We start from the raw sequence: 27,725 nt of genomic DNA on the forward strand, positions 1-27,725 counted from the left end.
GTAAAGAAAATGAGGTAAACCGTGGTCGCGAGGCCGAAGGAGACGGCGAGAATAGAAGGCAGGAGCCTCTAGTAGCGAGAGCAGTTTGGGGGGGGCGGTCGCAAAGAGGCACACCGCGCCAAACAAGGAAACAAAGACACAAAGGACCACAGCAAAGTAATGGAGGGGAAGAGGGAAAGCTACTGGAGGAAGAGTGTTAGGAGGAATGGGGGGACATAGGAAGAGAAGACGAAAGGTAGTCGGGGGTAAGAGTTAGGTTAACACGGGAAAGGAAGAGCGGCCCGGGCGCGGAGCGGCGTGGGAGAGGCGGCTCCGGACGTGGAGCGGCGAGGGAGAGGCGGCTCCGCGGGGCGGCGAGGGAGAGGCGGCCCTTACTTTGCAGGCGAGGAGAAGGGGAGCTGGAGAGGCGTCCGGGCGAGCGGGTGGTTTCACTGGACCGCTGCGTGGAGAGGACTTTTAATTCCAGGGGGCCCCACGTTGGGCGCCAGTTGCGGTCGCAGTTGATTCGTCGGGGGGGGGTGGCAGCCGGTTGCTAAATCCTAGGCTCTCAGGATTGCTTGGAGGGTACCGGCGGCGGGGGCTCTTTCCCGGAGGCGAGGGCGAGGCGGGGGACTTGGCCAGGTCCCCGGCGGGGTGGCGTGCAAAGTATGGAGGGCGGCGAGAAAGGAACAGGCGGGACACGTTTCTTTTTAGGGTGAAGAAACCAAGAGAGTTTATTAGGGGAGAGTACAAGCTTATATCGGGCGTTTAGAGGGCGGGGTAGCTGTAGAGGTTAAAGGCTTGGATTGGTTCTGAGAGGGCGCGGAGGTTGATTGAAAAGGGGCGAGAGTTGCTCCGGTAACGGTGTCTGGCAACAATGTATGCGCACTGGTGGTGATGGGAGTTGCACTGGCAACGGGGAGTGTCCGGGCAAGATAAGGGGGTGGGGAAAAGGCGGTTCCCTCCGGCAAGCCTCCCCTAACAGTGTTATTTTGGATGAGGAAATGGGGCCTGCCTCCGGCCTCACTTTCCCAGGCCCGGGGGGCTGCGGAGGGCGCTGTCGCCCGTGCCCACCACCCTCCCCAGGGGCTGATCAGGTCCCCCAGCCCAGGCCCGCCAAGTTGAAGCACGTAATCAGTGTCCCGCAGGAGATGTAGTTAATCACCATTTGTGGGGAAGTAGAATGGTGCAGCACATCTGGAGGGCAGTGTAGTGGTTCCACAGGAAGCTAAGCATGGGGTTGCCATATGGACTTGAAACACTGTTATTGGGTATATACTTGGAAAAACTGAAAAGAGAGACATGAATGGACATTTGCACAGTGGGGTTTATAGTGGCAGTATTCATGATTCACAGTGCATGGAGGAAGCCTAAGGGTACATCGACTGATGAATAGAATGGCAAGCTGTAATGTATACATACAATGGAGTATTGAACTATGAGAAGAAATGAAGTTTGGAGGTATGTGGCTAAGTGAATGGACCTTGAATACAGTATGTTGAGTGAATTAAACCAGAAGTGAAAAGACAAACATTATAATGCCTCACTAATATGGGCTAATTATAATGTGCAAACTCCAAGAATTGAACCTGAGAGCATAGATTATCAAGGAAGGCTTATTATAAAAGGTTCCTATATTGTAAGTTCTTACAGCAGTTACATCTATTCCTGAGTTGTAATGGCTATTTCTAAATTCTGAGATGCTGAGCTCTTTGTGGATAACCTCACAGGTCCCTGGAAATTTGGGTATCTGTGTAACATCTGAGACTCAGAGCCAGAGTCCAGCAGGTATGAATGCCCACATTATCCCATACAGGAAATATTAGAGTATGAAAAATAGATCAGACTTCAATTGGAGATACGAATGAAATGGACTTGGCTAGGATTAAAGTAAATCAGACTAAAGGGTAAAGGATTATATTGATCATGTTTTAAAACTTCAACTTCTGTGTGAGACAAAAGGAAGAGATGTTTATTATGTGCAAAGTCTACAATTTTTGTAGCACACTATATAATTTAACTTGTATGGTCAGTTTGTTCAAATACCATTAGTTGTATGGTCAGTTTGTTCAAACACATGAAACTTTGAATAAGGAGTGAAATCTGGTTCATTTGTACAGGTTAGTGTGAAGCCCCAATACATACCAGAGTAATTTGGTCAGAGAATAAAAATGTATTTGCAAAGCCCCCTTGAGGGACTGGGAGAAAAAGTGGAAATATTAAATTTCTCCACCTTGGGAATTACTGATATTCTCACAAGCATTGGGGACTACCAATTTTGAAGGCTGAGCCCTTGATCTTGGGCTTGCCCTTATGATGTTTGTTACTGCAAAGGAGAGGCTAAGCCTACTTATAATTGTGCCCAAGTCACTCCCAGAGAACCTCTTCTGTTGCTCAGATGTGGCCTCTCTCTCCAAGCCAACTCTGCAGGTAAACTCACTGCCCTCCACACTATGTGGGCCATGACTCACAAGGGTGTAAATCTGCCTGGCAATATGGGACATGACTCCAAGGAATGAACCTGGACACAGCATTGTGGGATTGAGAAAACCTTCTTGACCAAAACGGGGAAGAGAAATGAAACAGAATAAAGTCTCAGTGGCTGAGAGATTTCAAATGGAGTTGAGAGGCCATTCTGGAGGGTATCCTTATGTATTATGTAGATACACCTTTTTAGTTTTGAATGTATAGATATAGCTAGTAGGAAATACCTGAAACTGTTGAACTGCAACCCAGTAGCCTTTATTCTTGAAGATGATTAACTATGTAGCTTACACTGTGTGACCTTGTAATTGAGAAAACCTTGTGACTCCCATTTCCTTTATCCAGTGTATGGACAGATGAGTAGAAAACTGAGGACAAAAAGTAAATGAATAATTGGGAGGGATGGGTGGTATGGGATGTTTTGGGTGTTCTTTTTTACTTTGATTTTTATTCTGATTCTTTTTTTGTGGTAATGAGAATGTTCAAAAATTGATTGTGGTGATTAATGCACAGCTATATAATGGTATACTGTGAACAGTTGATTGTACATTGTGGATGATTGTATGGTTTGTGAATATATCTCAATAAAATTGAATTTTTAAAAAAGGATAGCTAACAGGGCCAAATATTGTTTATCCCAAGAATGCCATGTTGATTTAAAATTGAAAAATCAATCACTATAATATACCATCTTATTAACTGAATAAGAAAGTCATGATTATATCAATAAATGCAGATAGAGCATTCTATATCCATTTATAATAAAAAGCCTTGGCAAGCTAGGAATACAAGGGAACTTCCTTAACATAATAAAGAGTTTCTAAGAGAAACCTTTAGCCAATATGAATCCGAATGTAAAGAGTGAATGCAATCTTTGGAGGATTGAATTAAGTACTCACACAAAAGACATGCTCAAGTCCTAACCCCTGGTCTTGGGGGTGTGAACACCTTTGTAAAAGGACCTTTGAAGATGTTTTTAGTTAAGGTATGGGCCTTTGTCCAATATGGCTGAAGTCCTTATAAGCAGAGGAAATTTGGACACAGTCAGGAGAAACCAGAGGAAAGGGATATCATGTGATGAAGGGAAAGATGCATCTATAAGCCATGGATTGCTGGCAAGCCATTATCAGAATGCTACAGACAACAGGAGAAATCATGGACTGGAAATACCTTGACATTGGACTTCTAACTTACAAATCTTGAGACAGGAAATTCCTGTTATTTAAGCCAGCCCATTCTGTGGTATTTCTCAAAGCAATATTGGAGAACTAAGACACTGACCTCCTATTTCATTTAGCTAAAGCTGCTGGAATGTAGTATAACAGAAATGGGTTGGCCTTTCAATGGGGATTTATTAGTTTACAAATTTACAGTTCTAAGGCCATGAAATTGTCCAACTCAAGTCATCAACAGGATGATACCTGGACTCTGAAAACAGGCTACCAGCATCTGGGACACCTCTGTCACATGGGAATGCACATGCCCAGCATCTGCTGGTCCTTCACTCACAGGTTTCATTGCTTTCAGCTTCTGGCTTCAGTGGCTTCCTCTCTGAGTTTCTTTGTGTCTCAGCTTATCCTGGGCTTTTCTTATCAGCTTCTCTTAATTTAATCTCTTAACTTCTCTGGGGCTTCTCTGAGCTCTCTGGGCTTCATCTCTTTTAAAGGACTCCAGCAAGAGGATCAAGACTCACCCATAATGAGGTGGGTCTCAGCTCAATTGAAATAATCCACCCACAACATGTCTACACCCACAGGAATGGAATAAAAGTACATGGCTTTTTCTGGGGTACATAAAAGCTTCAAACCACCACACCACCTAAGATAGGAAAAAATAAAGAGTAACCTCTCTCTGCTACTACTTTCCAACATCATCTGTGATGGTCCTAGTGAGTGCAAGAAGTTAGGAGAAAAGTGAAAGATTTTCAGATTAGAAAGGAAGAAATGAAATTCCATTTTTTTTGCTGATGACATGATTGTCTATGTAGACAATCCCAAAGAATCTCTAATAAAATAACTAATAGAACAAATAAGTGAGTCTATAAAAGTTACAGGATAAAAGGTCAACATACAAAAGTCAATTGAACAATTGAAATTTGCATACAAAAACCAAGACTTTCTAATAGACCCGCAGACAAAGTACCAAGACTTTCTAATAGACCCGCAGACAAAGTACTTAGGTAAAACTAACAAAACACTCAGACTCTGTATGAGGTAAACTGCAAAACACTGAAGAAATAAATCAAAGAAGGCCTAAATAAATGGAGAAATATACCATGTTAAAGGGTTGGAAGAAATCATGTTTTTTTAAGATGAGAATTCTCCTGTATTGATCTATAGATTTAATATAATCCTAATAAAATATTGTAGATATGTAGATATCTGTTTTCAAGGCTTAATATAAAATTATAGCAATCAGGGCAGTGTGGTATTTGTGAAAGAATAAACACATAGATCAGTGAAACAGTGCAGAAATCCAGCAATAGATGTACACAAATATAATTAATGGTTGTTTTATAAGTACAAAAAGGAAATTTATTTTAACTCATATAACTAAAAGTCCAGGGGTGGTTTTGGTTTCAGGTCCGGCTAGATTCAGGGGTTCAAATAACACCACCTATATCCATCTCCTGGTTGTTCTGCTCTGAGTTGACTTTATTTTCAGGCAGGTAGTTAACTGATTTTTTTAACAAGGTGCAAAGGAAAATCAGCGGAGCAAGAACACCCTTTTCAATAAATATCACTGGAACAATGAGATACCACAATAAAATACAATGACTAAAATACAGAAATCTGACAATTCCAAATGCTGGTGAAGATACAAGAGGATGACTTATATTTTGCTTTCAGAACTACAAAATTGTACACCACTTTAAATACAGTTTGCCATGTTCTTATGCTGTTAAATAGTGACTACCTTATCACCCAGTAATCCAACTCCTAGATACTTACCCAAATGAATTGAAAACATATGTTCTTATGAAAACCTGCACAGAAATGGTTATAGCTGCTTTATTTATAATTGCTAAACACTGGTAGCAACCAAGATATCTTTCAACAGGTGATTACGTAAATATAATATGGTACTTCCATACAATGTAACACTATTTACTGATAAAAAGAAGCTAACTATTGATTCACACATAAAACAGTTGAAACTTAAAAATACTTGCTAAGTGAAAAAAGACAGACCCAAAAGGCTACATATTGTATGATTTCATTGAATGACATTGCAGAAACAGCAAAACTATATACAGAGAAAACAGTTCAGTGGCTTTCAGGGTTTGTGAAAACTTCAAGTGGTTGAGTATAAAGGAGATGCACAGAATTTCTAGGGTGATGGAACTATTCTTTATGCTATTATAGTGGTGGATACATGACTCTGTGCATTGTCCAAAACCCATAGAACTGTACAACACAAAGAGTGAAATTAAATGGATATAACTTCAAAAACATCAACTATAACGTCATGGGATAACAGGGTGGAATTGAAACAGTGACGAATAAATCTAATTGTAATACAAATGTATGACACTACCTCACTGATGGAGGTGAGAAGATTCCTGAATGAAGCAATTTTGTAAAAAGCTGTTTTGACTGATAACACTAAGGCTAAAGACAAAAGTAACTATACATAAACCAGTACTCTAGTTTGAAGAATAGTTTCTCACAAGGTATTTGTTAATTCTGAATCTACTCCGTAAGCATAGTAGGGATAAATCAGTCAAATAAACAAATGGTAAATACTAAGAGCCAGGTTTCTGACTGTCAAGGAAAGAAGTTACAAATAATCAAGTCTGGAAGGCCAAAATTAATCATGTGCTGGATTAGAATCAGAGAATTTGTTATGAATTCACCTTTATACCTCAAATTTTATATTTATTTGATTCTTTGTATTGTACCATATTCAATGCCTTCTCATTCCATCTGGATATATTTTTCATCTATTTTCCTTGTGGTTACCATGGGGTGAAAATGTAACATCCTGAATATATAATAATCATATTTGGTTTGATAGCAAATTGAATTCAGTTGCTTATACATATACTTTTCCTAAACCCCTTCATCTCCCCCACCCCTTTTTTTTGTACTTTTTACCAATTATGTCTTTGTACATTGTATGCTTGCTTCAAACCATAGGTTTGCCATTACATTATATTCATTTGTATTTTAGCACCTGTAGGAAGTAAGAAAGGGAGCGACATACCAAGCCATACAATACAATAGTGCTGGCATTTATAATTGCCCAAAAGGTTACTTTTACTGGAGGTTCTTATTTCTTTATGTGGCTTTGAACCACTGTCTAGTGTCCTTTCCTTTCATTCTGAAGAACTCCCTTTAGCATTGCTTGTAGGGCATGTCTAGTGGTGAAGAACTTCTTCAGCTTTTATCTCAGAATATCTTAATCTCTCTTTCATTTTTGAAAGAAAGTATTGCAAGACACAAAATTCTTGGTTAGCAGTTATTTTCTTTCAGCACTTTAAGTATTTCAATGTACTATCTTGTCTCCATGGTTTTTGATGAGAAATTGCCACTCAATTTAATTGGGACTCCCTTTGTGCCAGTTTGAATGTACTGTGTCCCCCAAACGCCATTATCTTTGATGTAGTCTTGTGGGGCAGATGTTTTCGTGCTGATTAGATTTGCTTGGAATGCGCCCCACCCAGCTGTGGGTGATGACTCTGATGAGATATTCCCATGGAGGCATGGCCCCACCCATTCAGGGTGGGCCTTGATCAGTGGAGCCATATAAATGAGCTGACTCAAAGAGAAGGAACTCAGTGCAGCTGTGAGTGATATTTTGAAGAGGAGCTACAGCCAAGAGGGACACTTTGAAGAAAACACAGGAGCTGCAGATGAGAGACAGTTTGAAGATGGCCATTGAAAGCAGACTCTTTCTCTGGAGAAGCTGAGAGAGGACAAATATCCCAAGTGCAACTAAGAGTGACATTTTTGAGGAACTGCAGCCTAGAGAGGAACATCCTGGGAGAAAGCCATTTTGAAACCAGAACTTTGGAGCAGATGCCAGCCACGTGCCTTCCCAGCTAACAGAGGTTTTCCGGACACCATTGGTCATCTCCAGTGAAGGTACCTGATTGCTGATGTGTTACCTTGGACACTTATGGCCCTAAGACTGTAACTGTGTAACCAAGTAAACTCCCTTTTATAAAAACCAATCCATCTCTGGTGTTTTGCATTCTGGCAGCATTAGCAAACTAGAACACCCTTGTACATAACACATTGTTTTTTGTTGTAGCTTTCAGAACTCTCTTCATGGCCTTTGAATTTGAAAGTGTGATCAATATATGATGAGGTGTTTTTTTCTTCATGTTTATCCTGTTTGATGTTCTCTGGGCTTGGATGTGTATATTCATGTCTTTTGCTAAGTTTTAGAAGTTCTGTGTCATTATTTCTTTGAATATTCTTCTGCCCCTTTCTCTATTTCTTCTGGGACTCCCATAATGCATATAATGGTATGCTTGATGGTGTCCCAGAGGTGTCTTAAGCTATTTTAGCTTTTTATAATTTTTTTCTTTCTGTTCCCTAGGCTGGCTCATTTCAATTGTCTTTTCTTCAAGTTCACTGATTCTTCTGCCAGTTCCAATCTCCTGTTGAAATTCTCCTGGGCATTTTTTCATTTCATTTATTATGGTCTTCAGCACCAGTAGTTCTGTTTGTTTCCTTATTAAAATTTCTGTCTCTTCACTGAGATTCTCATCCTGCATATTCTTTGTTTTCCTGATATCTTTTAATTTGTCTCTGTATTTTCCTTCATCTCCTTGAGCATTTTTAGTATCATTTTAAAAGTCTTTTTTCAGTATATCCCCAGTGTTTTAGTTTGCTAAAGCTGATGAAATGAAATATACCAGAAATGCATTGGCTTTTGCAATGGGGATTTATAAACTTACAATCTTACACTTCTGAGGTTGTGAAAATGTCCAAATTAAGGCATCAACAGGTGATGCTTTCTCAACAACGAAAGGCTGCTGATGATTCAGGGCTCCTCTGTCACATGGAAAGGCATATGGCTGGTGTCTGCTGGTCCTTCTCTCCAGTTTCATTGTTTCACCTTCTGGCCACTTTGCTCTGTCTTCCATGTGTACTCTCCCAAATTCTCTGGCTTTTCTCTCTGAGCATCTCTGCCTTTTTTCTTTGTCTTCTCTCTGTCTTTTATCCTTTTATCAAGGACTCCTATAACAGGATTAAGACCCACCCTGAATGAGATGGCTCACATCTCAACTTTTAACAGCCTACTCACAATGGGCCCACACCACAGGAATGGATTAGCTTAAAAAACATGATCTTTTCAGGGATTCATATAGCTTCAAACCTTCACACACAGTCTGGATTTTTTTTTTTTACCTCTTTTGGAGGGGCCATCATTTCCTATGTCTTTGTACATACTGTCCTCTTTTGCTTTCACACTGTACATTTTAATATTTTAAAATGTTTACTCTGCAATTTATCCCCTGAGACATCCATTTCTTTGGTTTTTAACCAACTGGTGATATGACAGAAATTTTCTTGAGTGTCTGCCCTCTTATCAGGAAGGTCTGCCCAAGGCAAATATAAGGGGCATGACCCTTCTGTCTTTTCTGGGCCTCTGTCTTGTCCTGAGCTTGTGCTGGTTAGTTTCTTTTGAGTTCTCCAGTTAACTGGAGTTTTATACCACTTCTATTTCCCAAGAAACAGGCATTCTCCTTCTCCTGTGTTTAAAGCAGGTAATCCTTTGCCCAGGTCATCTGTCTCTATAGTTTCTTGCACTGCTTTTGTTGTCTCAAGCTGCTTTCACCTGGAGGGCAAATTCTGGGAGGGGGACAAGCTATAGATGAGTTTCCAAAGTTGGTCTTTCACAGCTTGAATAAGGCCAGGGACTCATTATGAGGTGCAGGCTGGCTCCAATCTGCCATGGAGAGGGGATCTGGAATGGCACCAGGAGCTTCTTCCACAGCTCCCCAAAGCAGCACTTCCCTGACCTGCACATCAAAGCTAGCCTTTCAACTGTCCCCTACAGGTCCAAGAAACAGCATCTTTAATTCTCCTCATCTGTCTCATTTGGGGTGGGTTGCAATAATGGCTGCCCTCAGAGCTGGGTCCCCGGTACTCTGAAATTGCTAATCAAAAGCCATATCTACAATTGAAACTGCCTATCCCTTTTTTGGTGGAGTGGATTTTTACATCCCTTTTTGTCACCAGGGAGCTAGCCAGGGTCCAGACCCCACTGTGGCCTGCTGTAAGAGTGGCAGATGGGCCCTTGTAACTGCTGTGCAGAGAGAGCAATTTATTAATCTTTACCATAATTTACCAGTCTCTTCCTCCCACTCTTCCCTGGGTGCTATACAGTGTTCTACTGGACTCTGGAGTTTCACAATCATTGTTTCTGACAGTTCCTGCTTGTTTAATAGTTCTGTTAGAGAGACTTAATCCTGGCACTTCCTATTCTGCCATCTTCCCAGTCTTCTTCCTGTTCAGACCCAGATGCAATTTCATTGCCATTGTCACCTTGGGTGTTCCAGCAACTCATCTTACAACAGAAGGACTAGGAAGGATTGACTCTGGTTCAAGTACAGACTATGGTCAATGGACACGCTTATGATTTGTAGCTACACTCTCTTTACAATGGTATAAATCTGGTCATCATGGAATAAAGTTCCACGGTCTAACTTCTTCCCTTAGCCAAAAGGGGGAACTGAGAAAGAACAAAAAGCAGCTCCTCACATTTGAAAAACTGACCCAATTCTCATAGCTGAGCCTCAGTGTTATTACAAAATGGTCTGATGCTTACAGCTAAGGATATAATCAATCTCATAAAATGTCCTTCCACTTCAGACAAGGTCACTTCAACATCCCCCTCTCTAAACGAGTGACTGTGACTTCTTTACCAATTACTTCTTTATCCCGACTTTAGTCTATCCTCCCTGTTGTTTATAATTATTAGGATGGTTCTACTTTCTGACAACACTGAATCTGATGCAAACTTATGCTTCCTTGGGCCCTCCCACAAATCACCCAACCAAATCTCAAATCCTATAATAGTTTTTCCTAATAGTCCCTTGATGAGATGTCCCATGGTTCCCACTGTGTGCATTCTCCTTCAATGCAAAGAATAATAAATTCCCACCTTGCTCAACTGCAAGTGTATTCCTTGAGATCTTTAACTGAAGTGCATTGATAAGTGAGGATCAAAAGTTAGATTAAGAGCTTTAACTTCAGTGAATAACTTCTTTGTGAATTTTAAGGATTATTGTAATAATGAAAATATACGTGAAGCAAATGTTTGAGGACATCAATTTTTATTCTTTGATCTCAAAGTGTATCTGCCTAGCACTCTTAAAGCAACAAATTAATACTATTTTATGAATGCACAATTCATGACAAGGCTCCTAGTAGCCATACACTACCAAGGAGACTTGGATAGATTTGTTTTTTCCTCTTCGTATGTTTGAGATTTGTTTTAATGTTCGTGCTCGTTGTTTTGCAATCTAGAAAACATGTTCATTTCAAACTTTCTCCTTAACGTTACTTGAGATCAACTCTAGGTTTAAGTTGGACCATTTTCTGTGAGTTTAATGAATATTAGTACTTGGAATGGAAAGGTATTTAGGTTTTTTCTTGATGTGAAAATTAATGTTGTTTTAATATTTTCTCCACTTAAGCTGGAAGTAAAACATTTTTATCACTTAAAATCTTTGTGCTTTACTTACCTCATTTTTTAAATAAAACTTTTTAATTTGAAACAGCTGTAGATTCACATTCAGTTGTAAAAAACAATAGAGATATCCCATGCAGACGGTACCCAGATTGCCCTCATAGTAACATCTTGCGATACTGTAATATAATATCACAACCATGATATTGACATTGAGACACTCAGAATAAAGAACACTTCCATCACCACAAGTATCTATCATTTTGGCTTTTTATAGCTATACCTACTTCCCACCCAGGCCCACTCTGTCCTTAACCCCCAGCAACCACTATCTGGTCTCCTTTTCTATAATTTTGTCATTCAAAATAGTGATAAAATGGAATCACACAGTAGGCAACTTTGGGGGATTGGCTTTTTTTTCACTCAGCATAATTCCCAGGAGATTCAAACAAGTTCTTGTGTGTATCAATGGTTAATTTCTTTTTATTGCTGGGTATTCCGGGTATGGATGTATTAGAGTTTGTTTAACCATTCATCCATTGAAGGACATATGGGTTGTTTCCAGTTTGGGCTATTATGAATAAAACTACTCTAAACATTCATGTATTGTTTTGACCAATTTTGACATGATATATCTTTTCCTATATTTCTTATAGACCACATACACTTGGGTCTTCTTCCTATCTGTTCTGCCAATCCATGTGCTTTAATTGGTATTTTCGTAAACATTTAGATTTTTATTTGGGTAATTAATATAACAGATTATACCCCTTTTCATGTTTAGAATTACAAAAAAAAATTAAATTCATAAAAGTTGTTTCTTACGTATTATTTGATACCTTTTTTGTCCAAGATAACAGTCTCTAATGAAACAATGAGCAAGTACTTTTTGCAACTCAAATCAAAACTTGACTTTTTTGTTCACCATAGAAAAATACATCAAGAACACATCATTAGCATGAAGTAATAAAAATTCTTGGAAGGAATATAAACGGATATATTGATAAGCATTCAAGAAGACAATTTTACTTTAATTCTTTTCAGAACATATGCACATAAAGTCATGAAATGAGATTGTGTACAACCGACCAAAGGTTACCTAGAGACCAATGGAATCATATAAAAATAATTTCAGGCAAGCTTTATTGATTTGTTTTAAGTAAGGCAAGTGAAATGTGGCTCAGAATTAAATAAGATTTTCAAGTAACTTCTGGGAGTTGTTCTGGGAGTACATGAACATCAAATTTTTGATCATTAAAGTGCAAAATTGAAAGCAAATGCTTTCCAAATTGTAGTAAAATGAACTCCTCTAATACAATACCATTAAGTTTCTAAAGTTACTGGAAAGTTATTTAGTGGCATCCAAATCCTACAGTATTTTCTCAATGTAAATTTTGGAACATTCTGAATACTTTCATAAGCCTACTTCCCTATCATTGGAAAAATACTGAAATTCTGAGGAATTTCGGCTACATCAATTTTAAGAGGTCAAAATAACAAAAGCAAATTATTCTCCCAGGGGTGTAAATCTCCCTGGCAACACGGGCTATGACTCCCAGGGATGAATCTGTACCCGACATCGCGGGATTGAGAACATCTTCTTGACCAAAAGGGGGATGCCAAATGAAACAAAATAAAGTTTCAGTGGCTGAGAGATTCCAAATGGAGTCAAGAGTCACGCTGGTGGGCATTCTTATGCACTATATAGATAAACCTTTTTAGGTTTTAATGCATTGGAATACCTAGAAGTAAGTACCTGAGACTATCAAACTGCAACCCAGTAGCCTTGACTATTTTTTTTTACCAGTTTGAATCTATTTATCTTTATTTGTATGCTTTCTAAAAAACATTTAAAAATGAAAAACAGAGCACATAAAGCAGTATTAAAATTTGAGCAAATGTTTTTATTTACTTTTTTAAAACACTCTTTTTAAAAATAAAGTCAAAATAAGGTCTAATGCATATTTTGAACTTTGAACATTTTTTGGTCTTCCAATAAGGCAGAGAAAATATTTGCTTTGGGTGTATTTTAGGCATTATATAGACTAGTGATTGGTGCCAGTGTTAAGCTTTGGAAAGCAGCAAACTAAATCCCCTTCTTGGAAGTTCTCAATACACATCCGTAGGGTAAAGGATCTGAGAAGTCTCATAAGAAAAGAGAAACTTGTTCAACTTTCTCAGTAGTTGAAGACACAAGTTCTTGCATTAGAGTTTTGTTTTTTTCCCAGCATGGTCATTTACATCTGGGAATAGTTCCACATGTGCAGTTATGGCATTTGAGCTGAATCAGTAAAATATTTCATTTCACTGCAGTACAACTCTTTCATCTTCATCAAAAGTAAACATCAAAATAGGAAAGATTTTTTTTAATGTACCATGATTATTTTCTTCCATCCTTTCAGCTTCCTATGAAATATTGTTTTACAAATTAGGAAACTGGGGCAACAAAAAGATAGACAAATTTCCTGGCACCAGAAAAGCATCCTGACAAAAGCCTTTATTTCCACTTATAGTTCAGTGGCATTTTTCTTCAAGAAATAAATAGGATTTATCAATTATACCCAGGATGTTATTCACCAAAGCTCTTTTCCTGCCATCCCAGGAGCTGCCACTCTCACATCTTCAAAGACAATTCCTTTTGTATCTGAACATCACTGGCCCATATTTAATTCCCTTCTTCCAACCTGGATTCCAGGAGTATCTGCATCCACAATAAATCCAGTAAAGGCTTCACTAGTAGGAGCCTTAAGATCCCGATGAGAACAAGCCAATAAAAAATACCAATTAGCTTTTCCTCCATTGGTTAGCCACATCTTCTGACCATTAATAATATACTCATCTCCTTTCTTTTCTGCTTTGGTCTCTATACCAGCAACATCAGAGCCTGCTACAGGTTCTTTTACACAATAGGCACACATCAATGCCTCCTCAGTCATCTTCCCCAAATACTTCTTTTGTTGTTGATCATTTCCAGCAATAATAACAGGAATTTGCCCCAAAGAATTTCCTTCAATAGCAGTTTGAACCCCGGTACATCCATAAGCTATCTTTTCAGTAATTAAGCATCAAAACATCCAAGACTGAGGCCTCTACAACTCTCCAGAATGTGTGTATTCATCAAACCAAGTTCCCAGGCTCTTTTAATTAGGGGAACAGGATACTCACCAGTTTTATCATATTTGGCAGAAACAGGGATTACTTCCTCTCTGGCAAACTTGCAAGTGGTAGCTTGAAATTCTTTCTGCTGTTCAGTGAGTTCAAAATTAAAACCAAATCCTTATTCACCTTGTAGGGCAGCTTTGTATGTTGTGATCTACAGTAAAAATGAGAAATACTTCTCAGGACCCCACAGCTTTGGCTAAATATTGTTGCCATGTTGGCTCCAGGTCCACCTACTCACATGCCAACCCACCATCTGTTTCCATGAGTGTAAGGGGTGCTCCTTTAATTGGTATTTTTACCATTTAGTGTAATTATTGATATGTTAGGGTTTGCCTGCCACTTTATCATTTGTTTTCTGTTTCTTTCTCTCTTTCTAATTCCTCTGTTTCTTTTTTCTTTCCTTTATATGGGTTATTTGAACATTTAAATAATTCCATCTTTTTTCAGCTATAGTTTTCTTTAAGTTATCACACTGTATAATTTTTTAGTGGTTTTTCTAGTAATTACAATATACATATGTAGCATATTACAACCTACTAAAATCAATGTTTTATTGCTTTGAGTGAAGTATTGAAATATTTCTTCTGTTTAGGTATCTTTATCTTCCCCATTTAAACAAATTTAATTGTCTCAAGTATTTCCTCTACATTCATTGAGCACCATGGCAGATATTGTTATAATTTTGCTTCAGTCTACAAATATGATTCAAGAAACTCATGAGAAGAATGGCCTAATATATTCACCCCTATTTTTTTTTTTTTTTTTTTTTTTACCTATTCCATTGTTCTTACCCTTCCGAAGGTCTGAGCCTTTTTCTGTTATCATTTCCTTTCTATTTAGGGAACTTAACTAAGCTATTCTTTAAATATAGGTCTGCTAGCAACAAATTCTCTTTATTTTCTTTCATATGAAAATGTCTTTATTTCTCTTTCATTCCTGAATGACAATTTTGCCAGATCGACAATTCATGGTTGATAATTATTTTCCTTCAGCACTTGAAAATTTTTGTGCCACGTACTCCTGGCTTCCATGAAAATCCACTATCATTCACATTGTTTTTCCACTATAGGTTTCCCTCTATCTGCTTTTAATATTTTTATCTTAGTTTTTAGTTTTCAAAAGTTTATGATGTGAACAGAGTGGCATATTGGAAAAGTACCTATTGCATACTAGGGACTATAATTGATAGGAATACATCACTAGTACCACACAAATACTAGGGACAAATAATTAAGGGCTGAAAAGAGCTATGGGGTGTTTTGGGTCATGAGAATTGTTTAAAATGGAGAGTGATGAGGATTGTACAACTTAGTGATGATAATGTGAGATGTGGATAGCTTATCATGAGCAGAACATATGCAATGTGAAATTAGGAACCCCTACTTGTGAAACTTATGGTTGTAAATGGGAGGCTAAGCCCACCTATAATTATGCCTAGGAGTCACCTTCAGAGAACCTGTCATGTTGCTCAAATGTGGACTTTCTCTAAATCCAACTCTGCAAATAAATTCATCACCCTCCCCCCAATGTGGAACAGGACCACCAAGGTGAGTGAGTCTCCCTGGCGACGCAGGACACAGATTCTGGAAGTGAGCCTGATCTTGTCATTGAGGGGCTGAGAATGCCTTTTTGACAAAAAGGGGGAAAAGAAAGGCAACAAAATAAGGTTTCAGTGGCTAGAAGATTTCAAATAGAGTCGAGAGGCTGTCCTGGAGGTTACTCCTATGCAAGCTTCATCTAGATATCCCAAATGGCCACAGTATGATAAGCCCAAGTCAACAGTCCTAGAAACCCTAAAGAATACCTGGGTCACTATCTGAGACTATAAAAGTTTCACTCACTAAGTTTATTCTTCAAACATTTAAATCCTCCAGAGTGCTCCTATGCCAACTAAGCTCCCAAACCCAAAAGCAACAGCTTCTTCAAGAACATCAACCAGTCATGACCCCTTTTCCCTTAATGTTGACACCCTTTTTCAAATAAACAAGCAGGGTGGTCACTGTCTAGACATCCCTGAAGATAGGGAAGGTGATTAAACTAGAGGAAGGGGTAGCAACAGACAAGATGGAATTTAACAAAGGATTATGAATACTGAAGCTCTATAGAATTTTCTGTTTCTTAGTTGCTAGGGTATTAGAATAGGTGGAAGGAAAGACCTGAAATGGTGGGACTGCAACCCATAACATTCTTTGCTCTCTAACTACTTGTTAAATTGCGCTTGGAAAGTTATTACTTCTATATTACATTCCACAATAAAAAAAAAAAACTGTAAAAAGTTAATGTGTCAGCATTGGTTTCTTCTGGTTGATCCCTATTTTGTGTTGGTTCAGTTCCTTGAATCTGTAGGTGTACCACTTAGGCCATATTTGGAAAGGTTTAGGCAGTTTTTAAACACTTTTACAGCCCTGCTCTCTTTCTCCTGTCCTTCAGTGGTTTGATGACATAAATTATTGATCGCTTTTTTATTGTCTCTCAGGTCCCTGGGCCCATGTTCATTTTTTTTTTCAGTTGTTCTTTGTTGTTCAAATTGAGTAAATTCTATTGTTCTGACCTCAGTTTTACTAATTCCAACTCTGACATCTCCACATTACTATTGAGCCAATCAGTGAGGTTTTTTTTTTTTATTTTCTTAATTCATTCTTCAATCCTATAATGTACAGTTGGTTCTTTTTTATAATTTCTATTTCTTTGATGATATTTTCTAATTCTTCATTTGTTTCAAGATAATTTGTAATTGACTATTGATGCATTTTTGGGGGGAGAAAGTAATGAAAAATTTATATCTGATAATAGAATTGTATCCAGAATATGGAAAGAACTTTTACAACTCAGTAATAAGATAAACTACTCAATTTAATAATTGGACAAAAGATTTGAATAGATACTTCACCAAAAAAGATATATGTCACCAATAAACACTTGAAATAAGGCTCAACATCATTAGTCATCAGGGAAATGCGATGAGACACAACTACACATCCACTAAAATTAAAATGACTGTAATACCAAAGGTTGTTGAGGATGAGAATCAACCAGAACCTAAACCCTCCAACATTGCTGGTGGGAATGCAAAATGGTACAGCTGCTTTAGAAAACAGTTAGTTTCTTATAAATGCAAACATATACCTTAACATACTACCAAGCAATCCTACTCCTAGATATTTATCCAAGAGTAATAAAACATATTCACACAGAGACTTGTACTCAAATATTCATAGTAGCATTATGTATAATTGCCCAGAATTAGCAACAACCCAAATGTTCCATTAGTTGTTGAATGCATTAACAAATTGTGATATATCCATACAACAGAATATTACTCAGCAAGATAAAGGAATAAACTAATGATTTCTCAGCAACATGAATGAATATTAAAAGCTCCATGGAAGAAGTCAAGGCACAAAAGATTACACCGTGTATAATTCCACTTACAGGAAATTCTAGAAAGAGCAAGATTATAGTGACAGAAAGCAGATGAGTGGTTGGCAAGGACTGGGCCTTGGCGGCGGAGACTGACTGCAAAGGGGCTTCAGGAAACACTTTGGGTAATGAAAGTATTCCATATGATGACTGTGATGGTTGTTATAAGACTGTATACATTTTTTAAAAACTCATTGAATTGTACACTTAAAATGGCAAATTTTATTTTATGTATATTGTATCTCAGAAAAAGTTTTAAAAATTTAACTACTATTATTACACATACAAATGAAGTATCACTAAGATGTTGGCACAGATTATGAGTAAATTGTTTACATTCATACACATATCCATGCACTTTCAAGTTGTGAAAAATTAAAAAAAATATTGCCACAGATACAATATAAGGTTTCTATTTAGACCTGCTATCTCTTTTTAATTAAATTCAGTTTTATTGAAATATATTCACATACCATACAATCATCCACTGTGTACAACCAACTGTTCACAGTACCATCATATAGTTATGCATTCATCACCCCAATCTATTTTTGAACATTTTCCTTACATCAGAAAGAATCAGAATAAGAATACAAAAGTAAAAAAGAACACTCAAATCACCCCCCATCCAACCCTATTTTTCATTTATTTTTTGTCCCCATTTTTCTACTCATCTGTCCATACACTAGATAAAGGGAGTAGGATCCACAAGGTTTTCGCAATCACACTGTCACCGCTTGTAAGCTACATTGTTATACAATCATCTTCAAGAGTCCAGGCTACTGGGTAGGAGTTTGATAGTTTTAGGTATTTACTTCTAGCTATTCCAATACGTTAAAACCTAAAAAGGGTTATCTATATAGTGCATAAGAATGTCCACCAGAGTGACCTCTCGACTCCATTTGAAATCTCTCAGTCACTGAAACTTCATTTCATTTCATTTTGCAATTGAAGCATTTTTATGATGGCTGCTTTAAAATTCTTGTCAGACCCCTTGGAACCCCATTACATTGTTGGCATAAATGTAAATTGATGCAGCCACTTTGGAAAAAAATTGGCAGTTCCTCAAAAAGTTCATATATAAAACTGTATAACCCAGTAAGTCTACCTCAGGTAGACACCGAACAGAAAAGAAAATATACATCCACCAAAAACTTGTACTCAAATAATCATAGCAGCATTATTTGTAGTAGTCCAAAGATATAAACAACCAAGTGCCCATAATTGATGATTAGATAAGTAAAATGTGATATACCCATAAATTGAATATTATTCACCAATAAAATTAATGAAGTACAAATACACATTACTTTATGAATGTCAATGTAAACATTATTCAAAGTGAAACAGGAATGTCACAAAGGCCCTAATATGCTATGAAATGTACAGAGTAGACAAATTTATAAATACAGAAAAAATTTATAAATACAGGAAAAAGATCAATGGTTCCTTAGTATTAGGGGTGGGATGGGGATGGTGACTGTATTAGTTAGGGTTCTCTAGGGAAACAGAATCAATGAGAGGTGTCTCTGATTATCAAATTGTAAAAGTGACTCACGCAACTGTGGGTATGCATGAGTCCAAATTCTGTAGAGCCATCAACAAACTGTCAACTCCAAGGAAGATGTCTGATGAACTCCTCAGGAAATGAACCGGCAACTACGACGAACTCCTCAGGAAATGAACTGGCAACTTCGATGAACTCCTCAGGAAATGCTTCACTGGGCAGCCGAAGAAGAAGTGAAGGTCTTCTATCTGTCTTGCTTATAAGTCTTCAACTGATTAATTGGATTAAATCCAGTCAATTGCATTCTCTCATTGTGGAAGGCACGCCCTTTGATGAGTCATCAGTCACAGCTGCAGTCAATTGACTGATGATTTAATAAACCAGCCTCAAACGTCTTCACAGCAGTTGTTAGGCCAGTGTTTGCTTGACCAGACAGCTGGGTCACCTGGCCAAGTTGACACAGGAACCTAACCATCACAGTCCACCCCTTGTCAACTTGGCAGTTATACACATCACCTAAAACCATACCTTCAAAATGAACATTACAGCTTATGCCATATGATACGGGGATAAGACAGAGAAGAAAGCAAAGATATTTGCTTTACAGACAAATACAAACATAATCATAACAAAACAAGGAGGAACTATTCATGTCATCATAGTCCTCATTTCTGTAACTGGTCATGTGGCCGTAGTTCATGTTTATCACGACCTTCTTCCACTACCCATTCCATGTTCCCTTTACCCTCAGCAAGCACTTCAGCTGGCCATGGTTCTTTGCCTGGTGGGGTGACCCAAACCTTCATTCCTGAAGTTTCTTGGCCATTGGTAGTCCTGCCTGGATTGGGTTGTTGCAGTTTTCCATTGACTTGAATCACAGGGCATGGTAGTACTAAGAGACGCCCTAGGGGATCTCCTGTATTCCAGGAAAACTCTTCTTTACTTCCATTGTGTAGTTGCAGTGCTATTTCCCCTTGATAGTCAGGATCAATCACCCCAGTCAGTACAGTAATCCCCTTCCTTGCCTGTTGATTCAGAGGCAAAAATTTCCCTAGTGGATCACTAGGAGTGATAGTGAGTGGTGCCACTCCTGTTTCCACCCCTTGATTCCTGGACCCATGAATCCTGGCTATGGGAGAAACAGCACCATAGAGTGGACGCTGATTCAGAGCATACACAGCCTCCTGGAGAACACTGCCCCAACCCTGCAAGGTATTGCCACCTAGTTGGCGCCGTAATTGAGTCTTCAACAGGCCATTCCACCGTTCTATCAACCCAGCTGCCTCTGGATGATGGGGAACATGGTAAGACCACAGAATTCCATGAGCATGTGCCCATTCCCTCACTTCATTTGCTGTGAAGTGGGTTCCTTGGTCCGAAGCAATGCTGTGTGGAATACCATGATGGTGGATAAGGCATTCTGTAGGTCCACGGATCGTAGTTTTGGCAGAAGCATGTCATGCAGGGAAGGCAAACCCATATCCGGAGTATGTGTCTATTCCAGTAAGAACAAATCGCTGCCCCTTCCATGATGGAAGTGGTCCAATGTAATCAACCTGCCACCAGGTAGCAGGCTGATCACCCCGAGGAATGGTGCCATATCGGAGAATGAGTGTGGGTCTCTGCTGCTGGCAGATTGGACACTCAGCAGTGGCTGTGGCCAGGTCAGCCTTGGTGAGTGGAAGTCCATGTTGCTGAGCCCATGCATAACCTCCATCCCTACCACCATGACCACTTTGTTCATGAGCCCATTGGGCAATGACAGGGGTTGCTGGGGAAAGAGGCTGATTGGTATCCACCAAACGGGTCATTTTATCCACTTGGTTATTAAAACCTTCTTCTGCTGAAGTCACCCTCTGGTGAGCATTCACATGGGACACAAATATCTTCATGTTGTTTGCCCACTCAGAAAGGTCTATCCACATACCCCTTCCCCAGACTTCTTTGTCACCAATCTTCCAATCATGTTCCTTCCAAGTCCCTGACCATCCAGGCAAACCATTAGCAACAGCCCAGGAATCAGTATACAGATGCACCTCTGGCCAGTTCTCCTTCCAAGCAAAGTGAACAACCAGGTGCACTGCTCAAAGTTTTGCCCACTGGGAGGATTTCCCCTCACCACTGTCCTTCAGGGACATCCCAGAAAGGGGCTGCAGTGCTGCAGCTGTCCACTTTTGGGTTATGCCTGCATATCGTGCAGAACCATCTGCAAACCAGGCCTGAGTCTTCTCTTCCTCAGTCAACTGACTGTAAGGAACTCCCCAAGATGCCATAGCTATGGGCTGGGAAAGAGAAGGTAAGGTGGAAGGAGTGGGGTCCATGGGCATTTGGGCCACTTCCTCATGTAACTTACTTGTACCTTCAGGACCTGCTCGAGCTCTGTCTACCATTTCCATTTGATGATGGAGTGCTGCTGTGCATGCCCAACTTTATGGCTTGGTGGGTCAGACAACACCCAGCTCATGATAGGTAACTCAGGTCTCATGGTAACTTGGTGGCCCATGGTTAAGCGTTCTGTCTCTACTAAGGCCCAGTAGCAGGCCAACAGCTGTTTCTCAAATGGAGAGTAGTTATCCGCAGAGGATGGTAAAGCTTTACTCCAAAATCCTAAGGGCCTGCATTGTGATTCTCCTATAGGAGCCTGCCAAAGGCTCCAAACAGCATCTCTATTTGCCACTGACACTTCCAGCACCATTGGGTCAGCTGGATCATATGGTCCAAGAGGCAGAGCAGCTTGCACAGCAGCCTGGACCTGTCGCAGAGCCTCATCTTGTTCTGGTCCCCACTCAAAACTAGAAGCTTTTCTAGTCACTTGGTAAATGGGCCAGAGTAGCACACCTAAATGAGGAATATGTTGTCTCCAAAACCCAAAGAGGCCAACTAAGCATTGTGCCTCTTTTTTGGTTGTAGGAAGGGCCAGATGCAACAGCTTATCCTTCACCTTAGAAGGAATATCTCGACAGGCCCCACACCACTGGACACCTAGAAATTTTACTGAGGTGGAAGGCCCCTGTATTTTTGCTGGATTTATCTCCCATCCTCTGCCACGCAAATACCTTACCGACAAATCTAGAGTAGTTGCTACTTCTTGCTCACTAGGTCCAATCAACATGATACCATCAATATAATGAACCAGTGTGATGTCTTGTGGGAGGGAGAAATGATCAAGATCCCTGCGGACAACATTATGACATAGGGCTGGAGAGTTGATATAACCCTGAGGTAGCACAGTGAATGTAAACTGCTGGCCTTGCCAGCTGAATGCAAACTGTTTCTGGTGGTCCTTGCTGACAGCAATTGAGAAAAAAGCATTTGCCAGATCAATAGCAGCATACCAGGTACCAGGGGATGTGTTGATTTGCTCAAGCAATGATACCACATCTGGAAGAGCAGCTGCAATTGGAGTCACCACCTGGTTAAGCTTACGATAATCCACAGTCATCCTCCAAGACCCATCTGTCTTCTGCACAGGCCAAATAGGAGAGTTGAATGGGGATGTGGTGGGAATCACCACCCCTGCATCCTTCAAGTCCTTAAGAGTGGCATTAATCTCTGCAATCCCTCCAGGAATCCGGTATTGCTTCTGGTTCACTATTTTGCTAGGCAGAGGCAGCTCTAGTGGCTTCCACTTGGCCTTTCCCACCATAATAGCCCTCACTCCAGGAGTCAGGGAACCAATGTGAGGATTCTGCCAGTTGCTGAGTATGTCTATTCCAATTATGCATTCCGGCACTGGGGAAATAACCACAGAATGGGTCCGGGGACCCACTGGACCCACTGTGAGATGGACCTGAGCTATCACTCATTGATATGTTTCTTTTGGGGGGTGTAATATTTTAAAGTTAGATTTTGGTGGTGGTTGCACAATCTTGTGAATATACTAAAAATCTTTTTGAACTATACAATAAACCTGTTTTCAAAAAATCCTTGTCAGATAATTCCAACATTTGATCCATCTTGGTGTTGCCAGAAATTGATTGCATATTCTCTTTCAAGTTGTCATCTTTCTGGTGCATGGTATGACAAGTGATTTTGAATTATATCATAGACACTTTGGATATTAAAATAGGAGACTCTGGATCCTGATCAAACTTTCTAATTTAACAAGCAGTTACCCTGTTTAGTATTAGTATATCTTTTCTAGACTAATTTTGTAGATTGTGGTTTCAATGAAAACTTAACTTTTAGAGATTGTGAAATGCTCTTCCTACTTCATTCTTTGGGTTTGAATTATCTCTTGCTTATGTCTGCTGGTGCCACTTGTGGGGACACAAAGTTATTCCTTGGGCCTCTTAGTGCCATTAAGTGAGGAGTATGGGATACTTGTCCTGCTGGATAGAGTGTTTCCACTGACTTATTCTCCAGCCACCCAGTGCTGGAGGGCTTCCCATGTTATCTATGCTGATGGCATCAGAGGAGGCATCCACTGAGTGAAAGACCAAGAGCCACAGGGTCTAGGTGGCTCCCTGCAACTGGGTGGAAGGTTGGGAGATACTGGGCCTGTGGCACTACTGGTGCTAAAAGAAGGGTCGGTCTGCTGGTGGGGGGTTGACACCTTGGTTAATTTAAGTTAACTTGTTTCTCTGCTGCCGCCACTATAGGCAGATTGGCTTGCTGCTGGTGGTGGCTGTAGGTGGGGAATGAGATGTGTTCCATTATTTTCATGGCTATAGGTAGATTGTCCTGCTGCTGTTGGCTGAGGAATGGTTTGCTTCACTCATGCTTTGCCAACACCAGTGCTGTGGGAAGATTAGGGAGGGGTATGGTTGGACCCCTAAGCTTTGCTACTGCTGCTGTGGGAAGATATGAATGTCTACACTAGTTTTTACTCTGCTTTGAACCTACACAAAGATCCCATTTATGAGACTTTTATTTCTGGTCAAGATGGAGTAACAGGGACCATATTTACCCTACCACCTGAAACAATCAGAAAACCAGACAAAATATATTGAACAACAGTTTAAATACACAGAAATCAGGCAATGAAAGGCAATGACACCTATGAATCATAAAGATAAGTGAGCCCTAAAATCACCTCAGCTTACTTCCCTGAGACAGTTTCCACGGCTTTGAAGAGGTAAGGAGAATCCAGGCAGAGGGAGAGAGACTCCCAAATTTGAAGAGATGAAGTGGACATTCCAGGGAAACCAAGGCAAATAGAATTTGCAACATAGAGTGAAGAAGGAGAGAGAGCTAGCTGCACTGAGAGAGAGAACAACAGAGATAAAAGAGAGTTTCACTTATGTATTCAATAGATTACTGATTGGTGATTGCATGTGAGGAAAGTACTTGAAGCATGGGAAAGAATCAACATGAAAAAATTAAAGGGAAGAATACCCAGTATTCACTCAGAAATAGTGCCTCTTTCCAGCCAGCTAGAGTAAAAGATCACATACTTCACAGGGTAGTGAGTAGAGTATTCAGAATGGTCTTGCCTCGGATATGGGAAATAATTGTCCCTATCTTAAACATTGCTCAGGTACCACCTAGCACGTCATCAAAGGAAAACCAGAAAGGATCAAACTGTTTCCAAGTAACTTAACCACATCACAGAGGAGAACAGAATAATATTCATAGGAATACAAAAGTACCCAATATCCAAAAGGTAAAATTCAAATGGTCTGCCAAACAATAAAAATTATCAGGTGAAAAAATGACCTAAAATGAGAGAAAAAAATAGTCAATTGAATCTACCCTAAGAATTAAGAATTAACAGACAAGGGGATTAGCAAGATGGCAGGGAGGCGAGGTGTGGAATTTAGTTACTCCTCTAGGGCTGCTGGTAAATAGCCAGAAACTGTATGGAACAGCCATTTTGGGGTCTTCTGTGACTGGTCACATATTGGACACCTGTCTGGAATGGGTGGAAGTGCTGAGATCACAGCAAAGACCTGTAAGTTTTCCCAGCCAGGGGGCTAGTGCCACTCCCTGCCAGGCATGGCAGACTGTCTTGGAGCTGGTTCACCAAGGGTAAAAGAAACAATCTGTGCTGGGAGCAAGGAGGAGGCTCAAACCAGCCCCAATTGCAGAATTAATTGACAAATTCAGACTGCCAAATAAAAGTTCCAAGCATAGATAAATCAAGAGCAAGAAGGAAAGGAACCTGGGGGATTCTGCCCAGCAGAGAGGAGGTGGGGCTAACAACAACAGCAAAACAAAAAACAAACAAAAGAAAAAAAAACAGACACTTTTGGAAGTGGAGTGGTTCAGAATACTGGGAAAAGGCTGGGCTCCAAGAAAAAGGGGCACATAGAAATGGGCACCAACTCAGGCACTCATTTTCAAACCTGGGAGATGGGGTCTGGCTCTGAAAAGGGGTTTTATTTTTCTTCTCTTTTCTTGCTCTCCAACTCTTTATCTTTGTACTCTTCAATATTGAATCAGAGATCCTGCTTCAGCACTGCCCTGGGCAAGGGAGGAATTAAAGGTGTCTGAGAGTAACTATTCAGGTGAAAGAAATAATAGCCTAAAGGGTATATCCTTAAATAGTCTATACTGGGACAGACAAAACTTGGGGGCTAGGGAAAGGCCTTGAAAATGGATTTCTTTTTTTTTTTTTTTTTGTTAAATAAGTATTCTAAGTAGATCTTTACAAAAAGCCTCAGATAATATCAATTGGCCACTGGACCCAGGCAGGGGCAGAGCTAACATAAGTCTGAAAGAAAAAGCAATGAGTTTAGTGGGGGAGACAATTCCCTAAAGGGCATAACTTCCCCAAGAAAAGGGGGTGGTGGTGTCCAGCTCAAGTGGTGGCCCTCCTTTAAAGAACTCAGACTCCAGGGACTGGAAAACAGAAACCAGCTTGAGTCAACCATGCCCCTGGCAGGGACAGGGTCTGTGGAGAATTAAAGGCACCTGTGGCACCTCATTACACTGGTGGGGAGTAGTGGGCTGACAAGTGACACCTGCTGGACAGGATAGGAAAAGCACAGAGTCTAGAGGCTTCAGAGGAATGTCTGGCAACCTGCAAGGTCTCATTTTCATGGAAATGTCATACCACCTTCCTGACACCTGAGCCTGTGTGGACTGGGAAATCTGATTGGGGTTGATCATATCTGGGTAGATCCTCTCACAAAAAGGATATACACAGAGGCAGGGCAAGAAACAGAGAAACAAGAGGAGAAAAATTCTGATCAACTAAACAGAAGCTAGGTTAGCGGTCTACAATAGGTTGACGTGAACACCAAAGAACAGATAGAGAACAAAGCTAACCAACAAGAAAACTCTAGGACAAAGTGTGAAAACGAGTTCCAGAAAAAACTAACCAAGAGAATCAGATGCCTAGACAGCTAAAAATAACAAGCCATACTAGGAAACACAAATATATGGACTAGCAAAAGGAGAAAACCAACACTTCAAATGAGATACAGGAATTGAAATAACTAAGTAAGGATGTTCAAACAAATCTCCTAAATTGAATAAATGAGCCAAAGGAAATGGGACAGAGAAGACACTGGATGACCATAAAGAAGAACTCATAAGCTTGAATAAACAAATGGCAGAAATTATGGGAGTGAAAGGCACAATAGACAAGATGAAAAACACAATGGAGACATACAACAGTATATTTGAAGAGGTGGAAGAAAGGATCCGTGAACTGGAAGACAGAACATTTGAAATCATACACACAAAAGAAGAGATAGGGAAAAGAATGGGAAAATATGAGCAGGGTCTAAGGGAGCTGAATGACAGCATGAAGCATGCGAATATATGTGTTGGGGGTGTCCCAGAAGGAGAAGAGAAGAGAAAAGGGGCAGAAAGTATAATAGAGGAAATAATAAATGAAAATTTCCCAACTCTTGAGAAAGACATAAAATTACAGTTTTAAGAATGCAGCATACCCCAAACAGAATAGATCCCAATAGACCTCCTGCAAGACACTTACTGATCAGATTGTCCAATGTCAGAGAAAAAGAGATAATTCTGAAAGCAGCAAAAGGAAAGCAATACATCACATAAAAGGGAAGCCTGATATGACTATGTAAAGATTTCTCCATAGAAAATATGAAGGTGAGAAGGCAGTGGAATGATATATTTAAGATACTGAAAGAGAAAAACTGCCAAACAAGAATTCTAAATCTGGCAAAACTGTCTTCCAAAAATGAGGGAGAGATTAAAATATTTTCAGACAAACAGACACTGAGAGTGTTTGTGAATAAGGGACCTGTGCTACAAGAATTACTAAAGGGAGTTCTATAGGCTGATAGGAGAAGACCAGAGAGAGAGAGGTTTGGAGAAGAGTGTAGAAATGAAGACTACCAGGAAGGGTAAGTGGAGAGAGAGAAAAAAAATAAGATATGACATATAAAATCCAAAAGACAAAATAGTAGAAGAAAGTACTGCCCTTACAGTAAAAACACTAAATGTTAATGGATTAAACTCCCCAATAAAAAGACATACACTGGCAGAAAGGATTAAAAAACAGGACCCATCTATATGCAGTCTACAAGGAACTCATTTTAAACATAAGGAAAAAGTGTGCTGAATGTGAAAGGTTGGAAAAAGATATTTCATGCAAACACAA

The 27,725-nt window shown here is 39.7% G+C and overlaps 1 pseudogene; it reads right to left on the reverse strand.

Annotated features, from left to right (window-relative positions):
* Nucleotides 1-13,685: 13,685 nt before the first annotated feature.
* LOC119522214 overlaps nt 13,686-27,725 on the reverse strand; it is a 71,490-nt pseudogene continuing 57,450 nt past the window's right edge.

Source organism: Choloepus didactylus, chromosome X, assembly GCF_015220235.1.
Source record: "Choloepus didactylus isolate mChoDid1 chromosome X, mChoDid1.pri, whole genome shotgun sequence".
Taxonomy (NCBI): domain Eukaryota; kingdom Metazoa; phylum Chordata; class Mammalia; order Pilosa; family Megalonychidae; genus Choloepus; species Choloepus didactylus.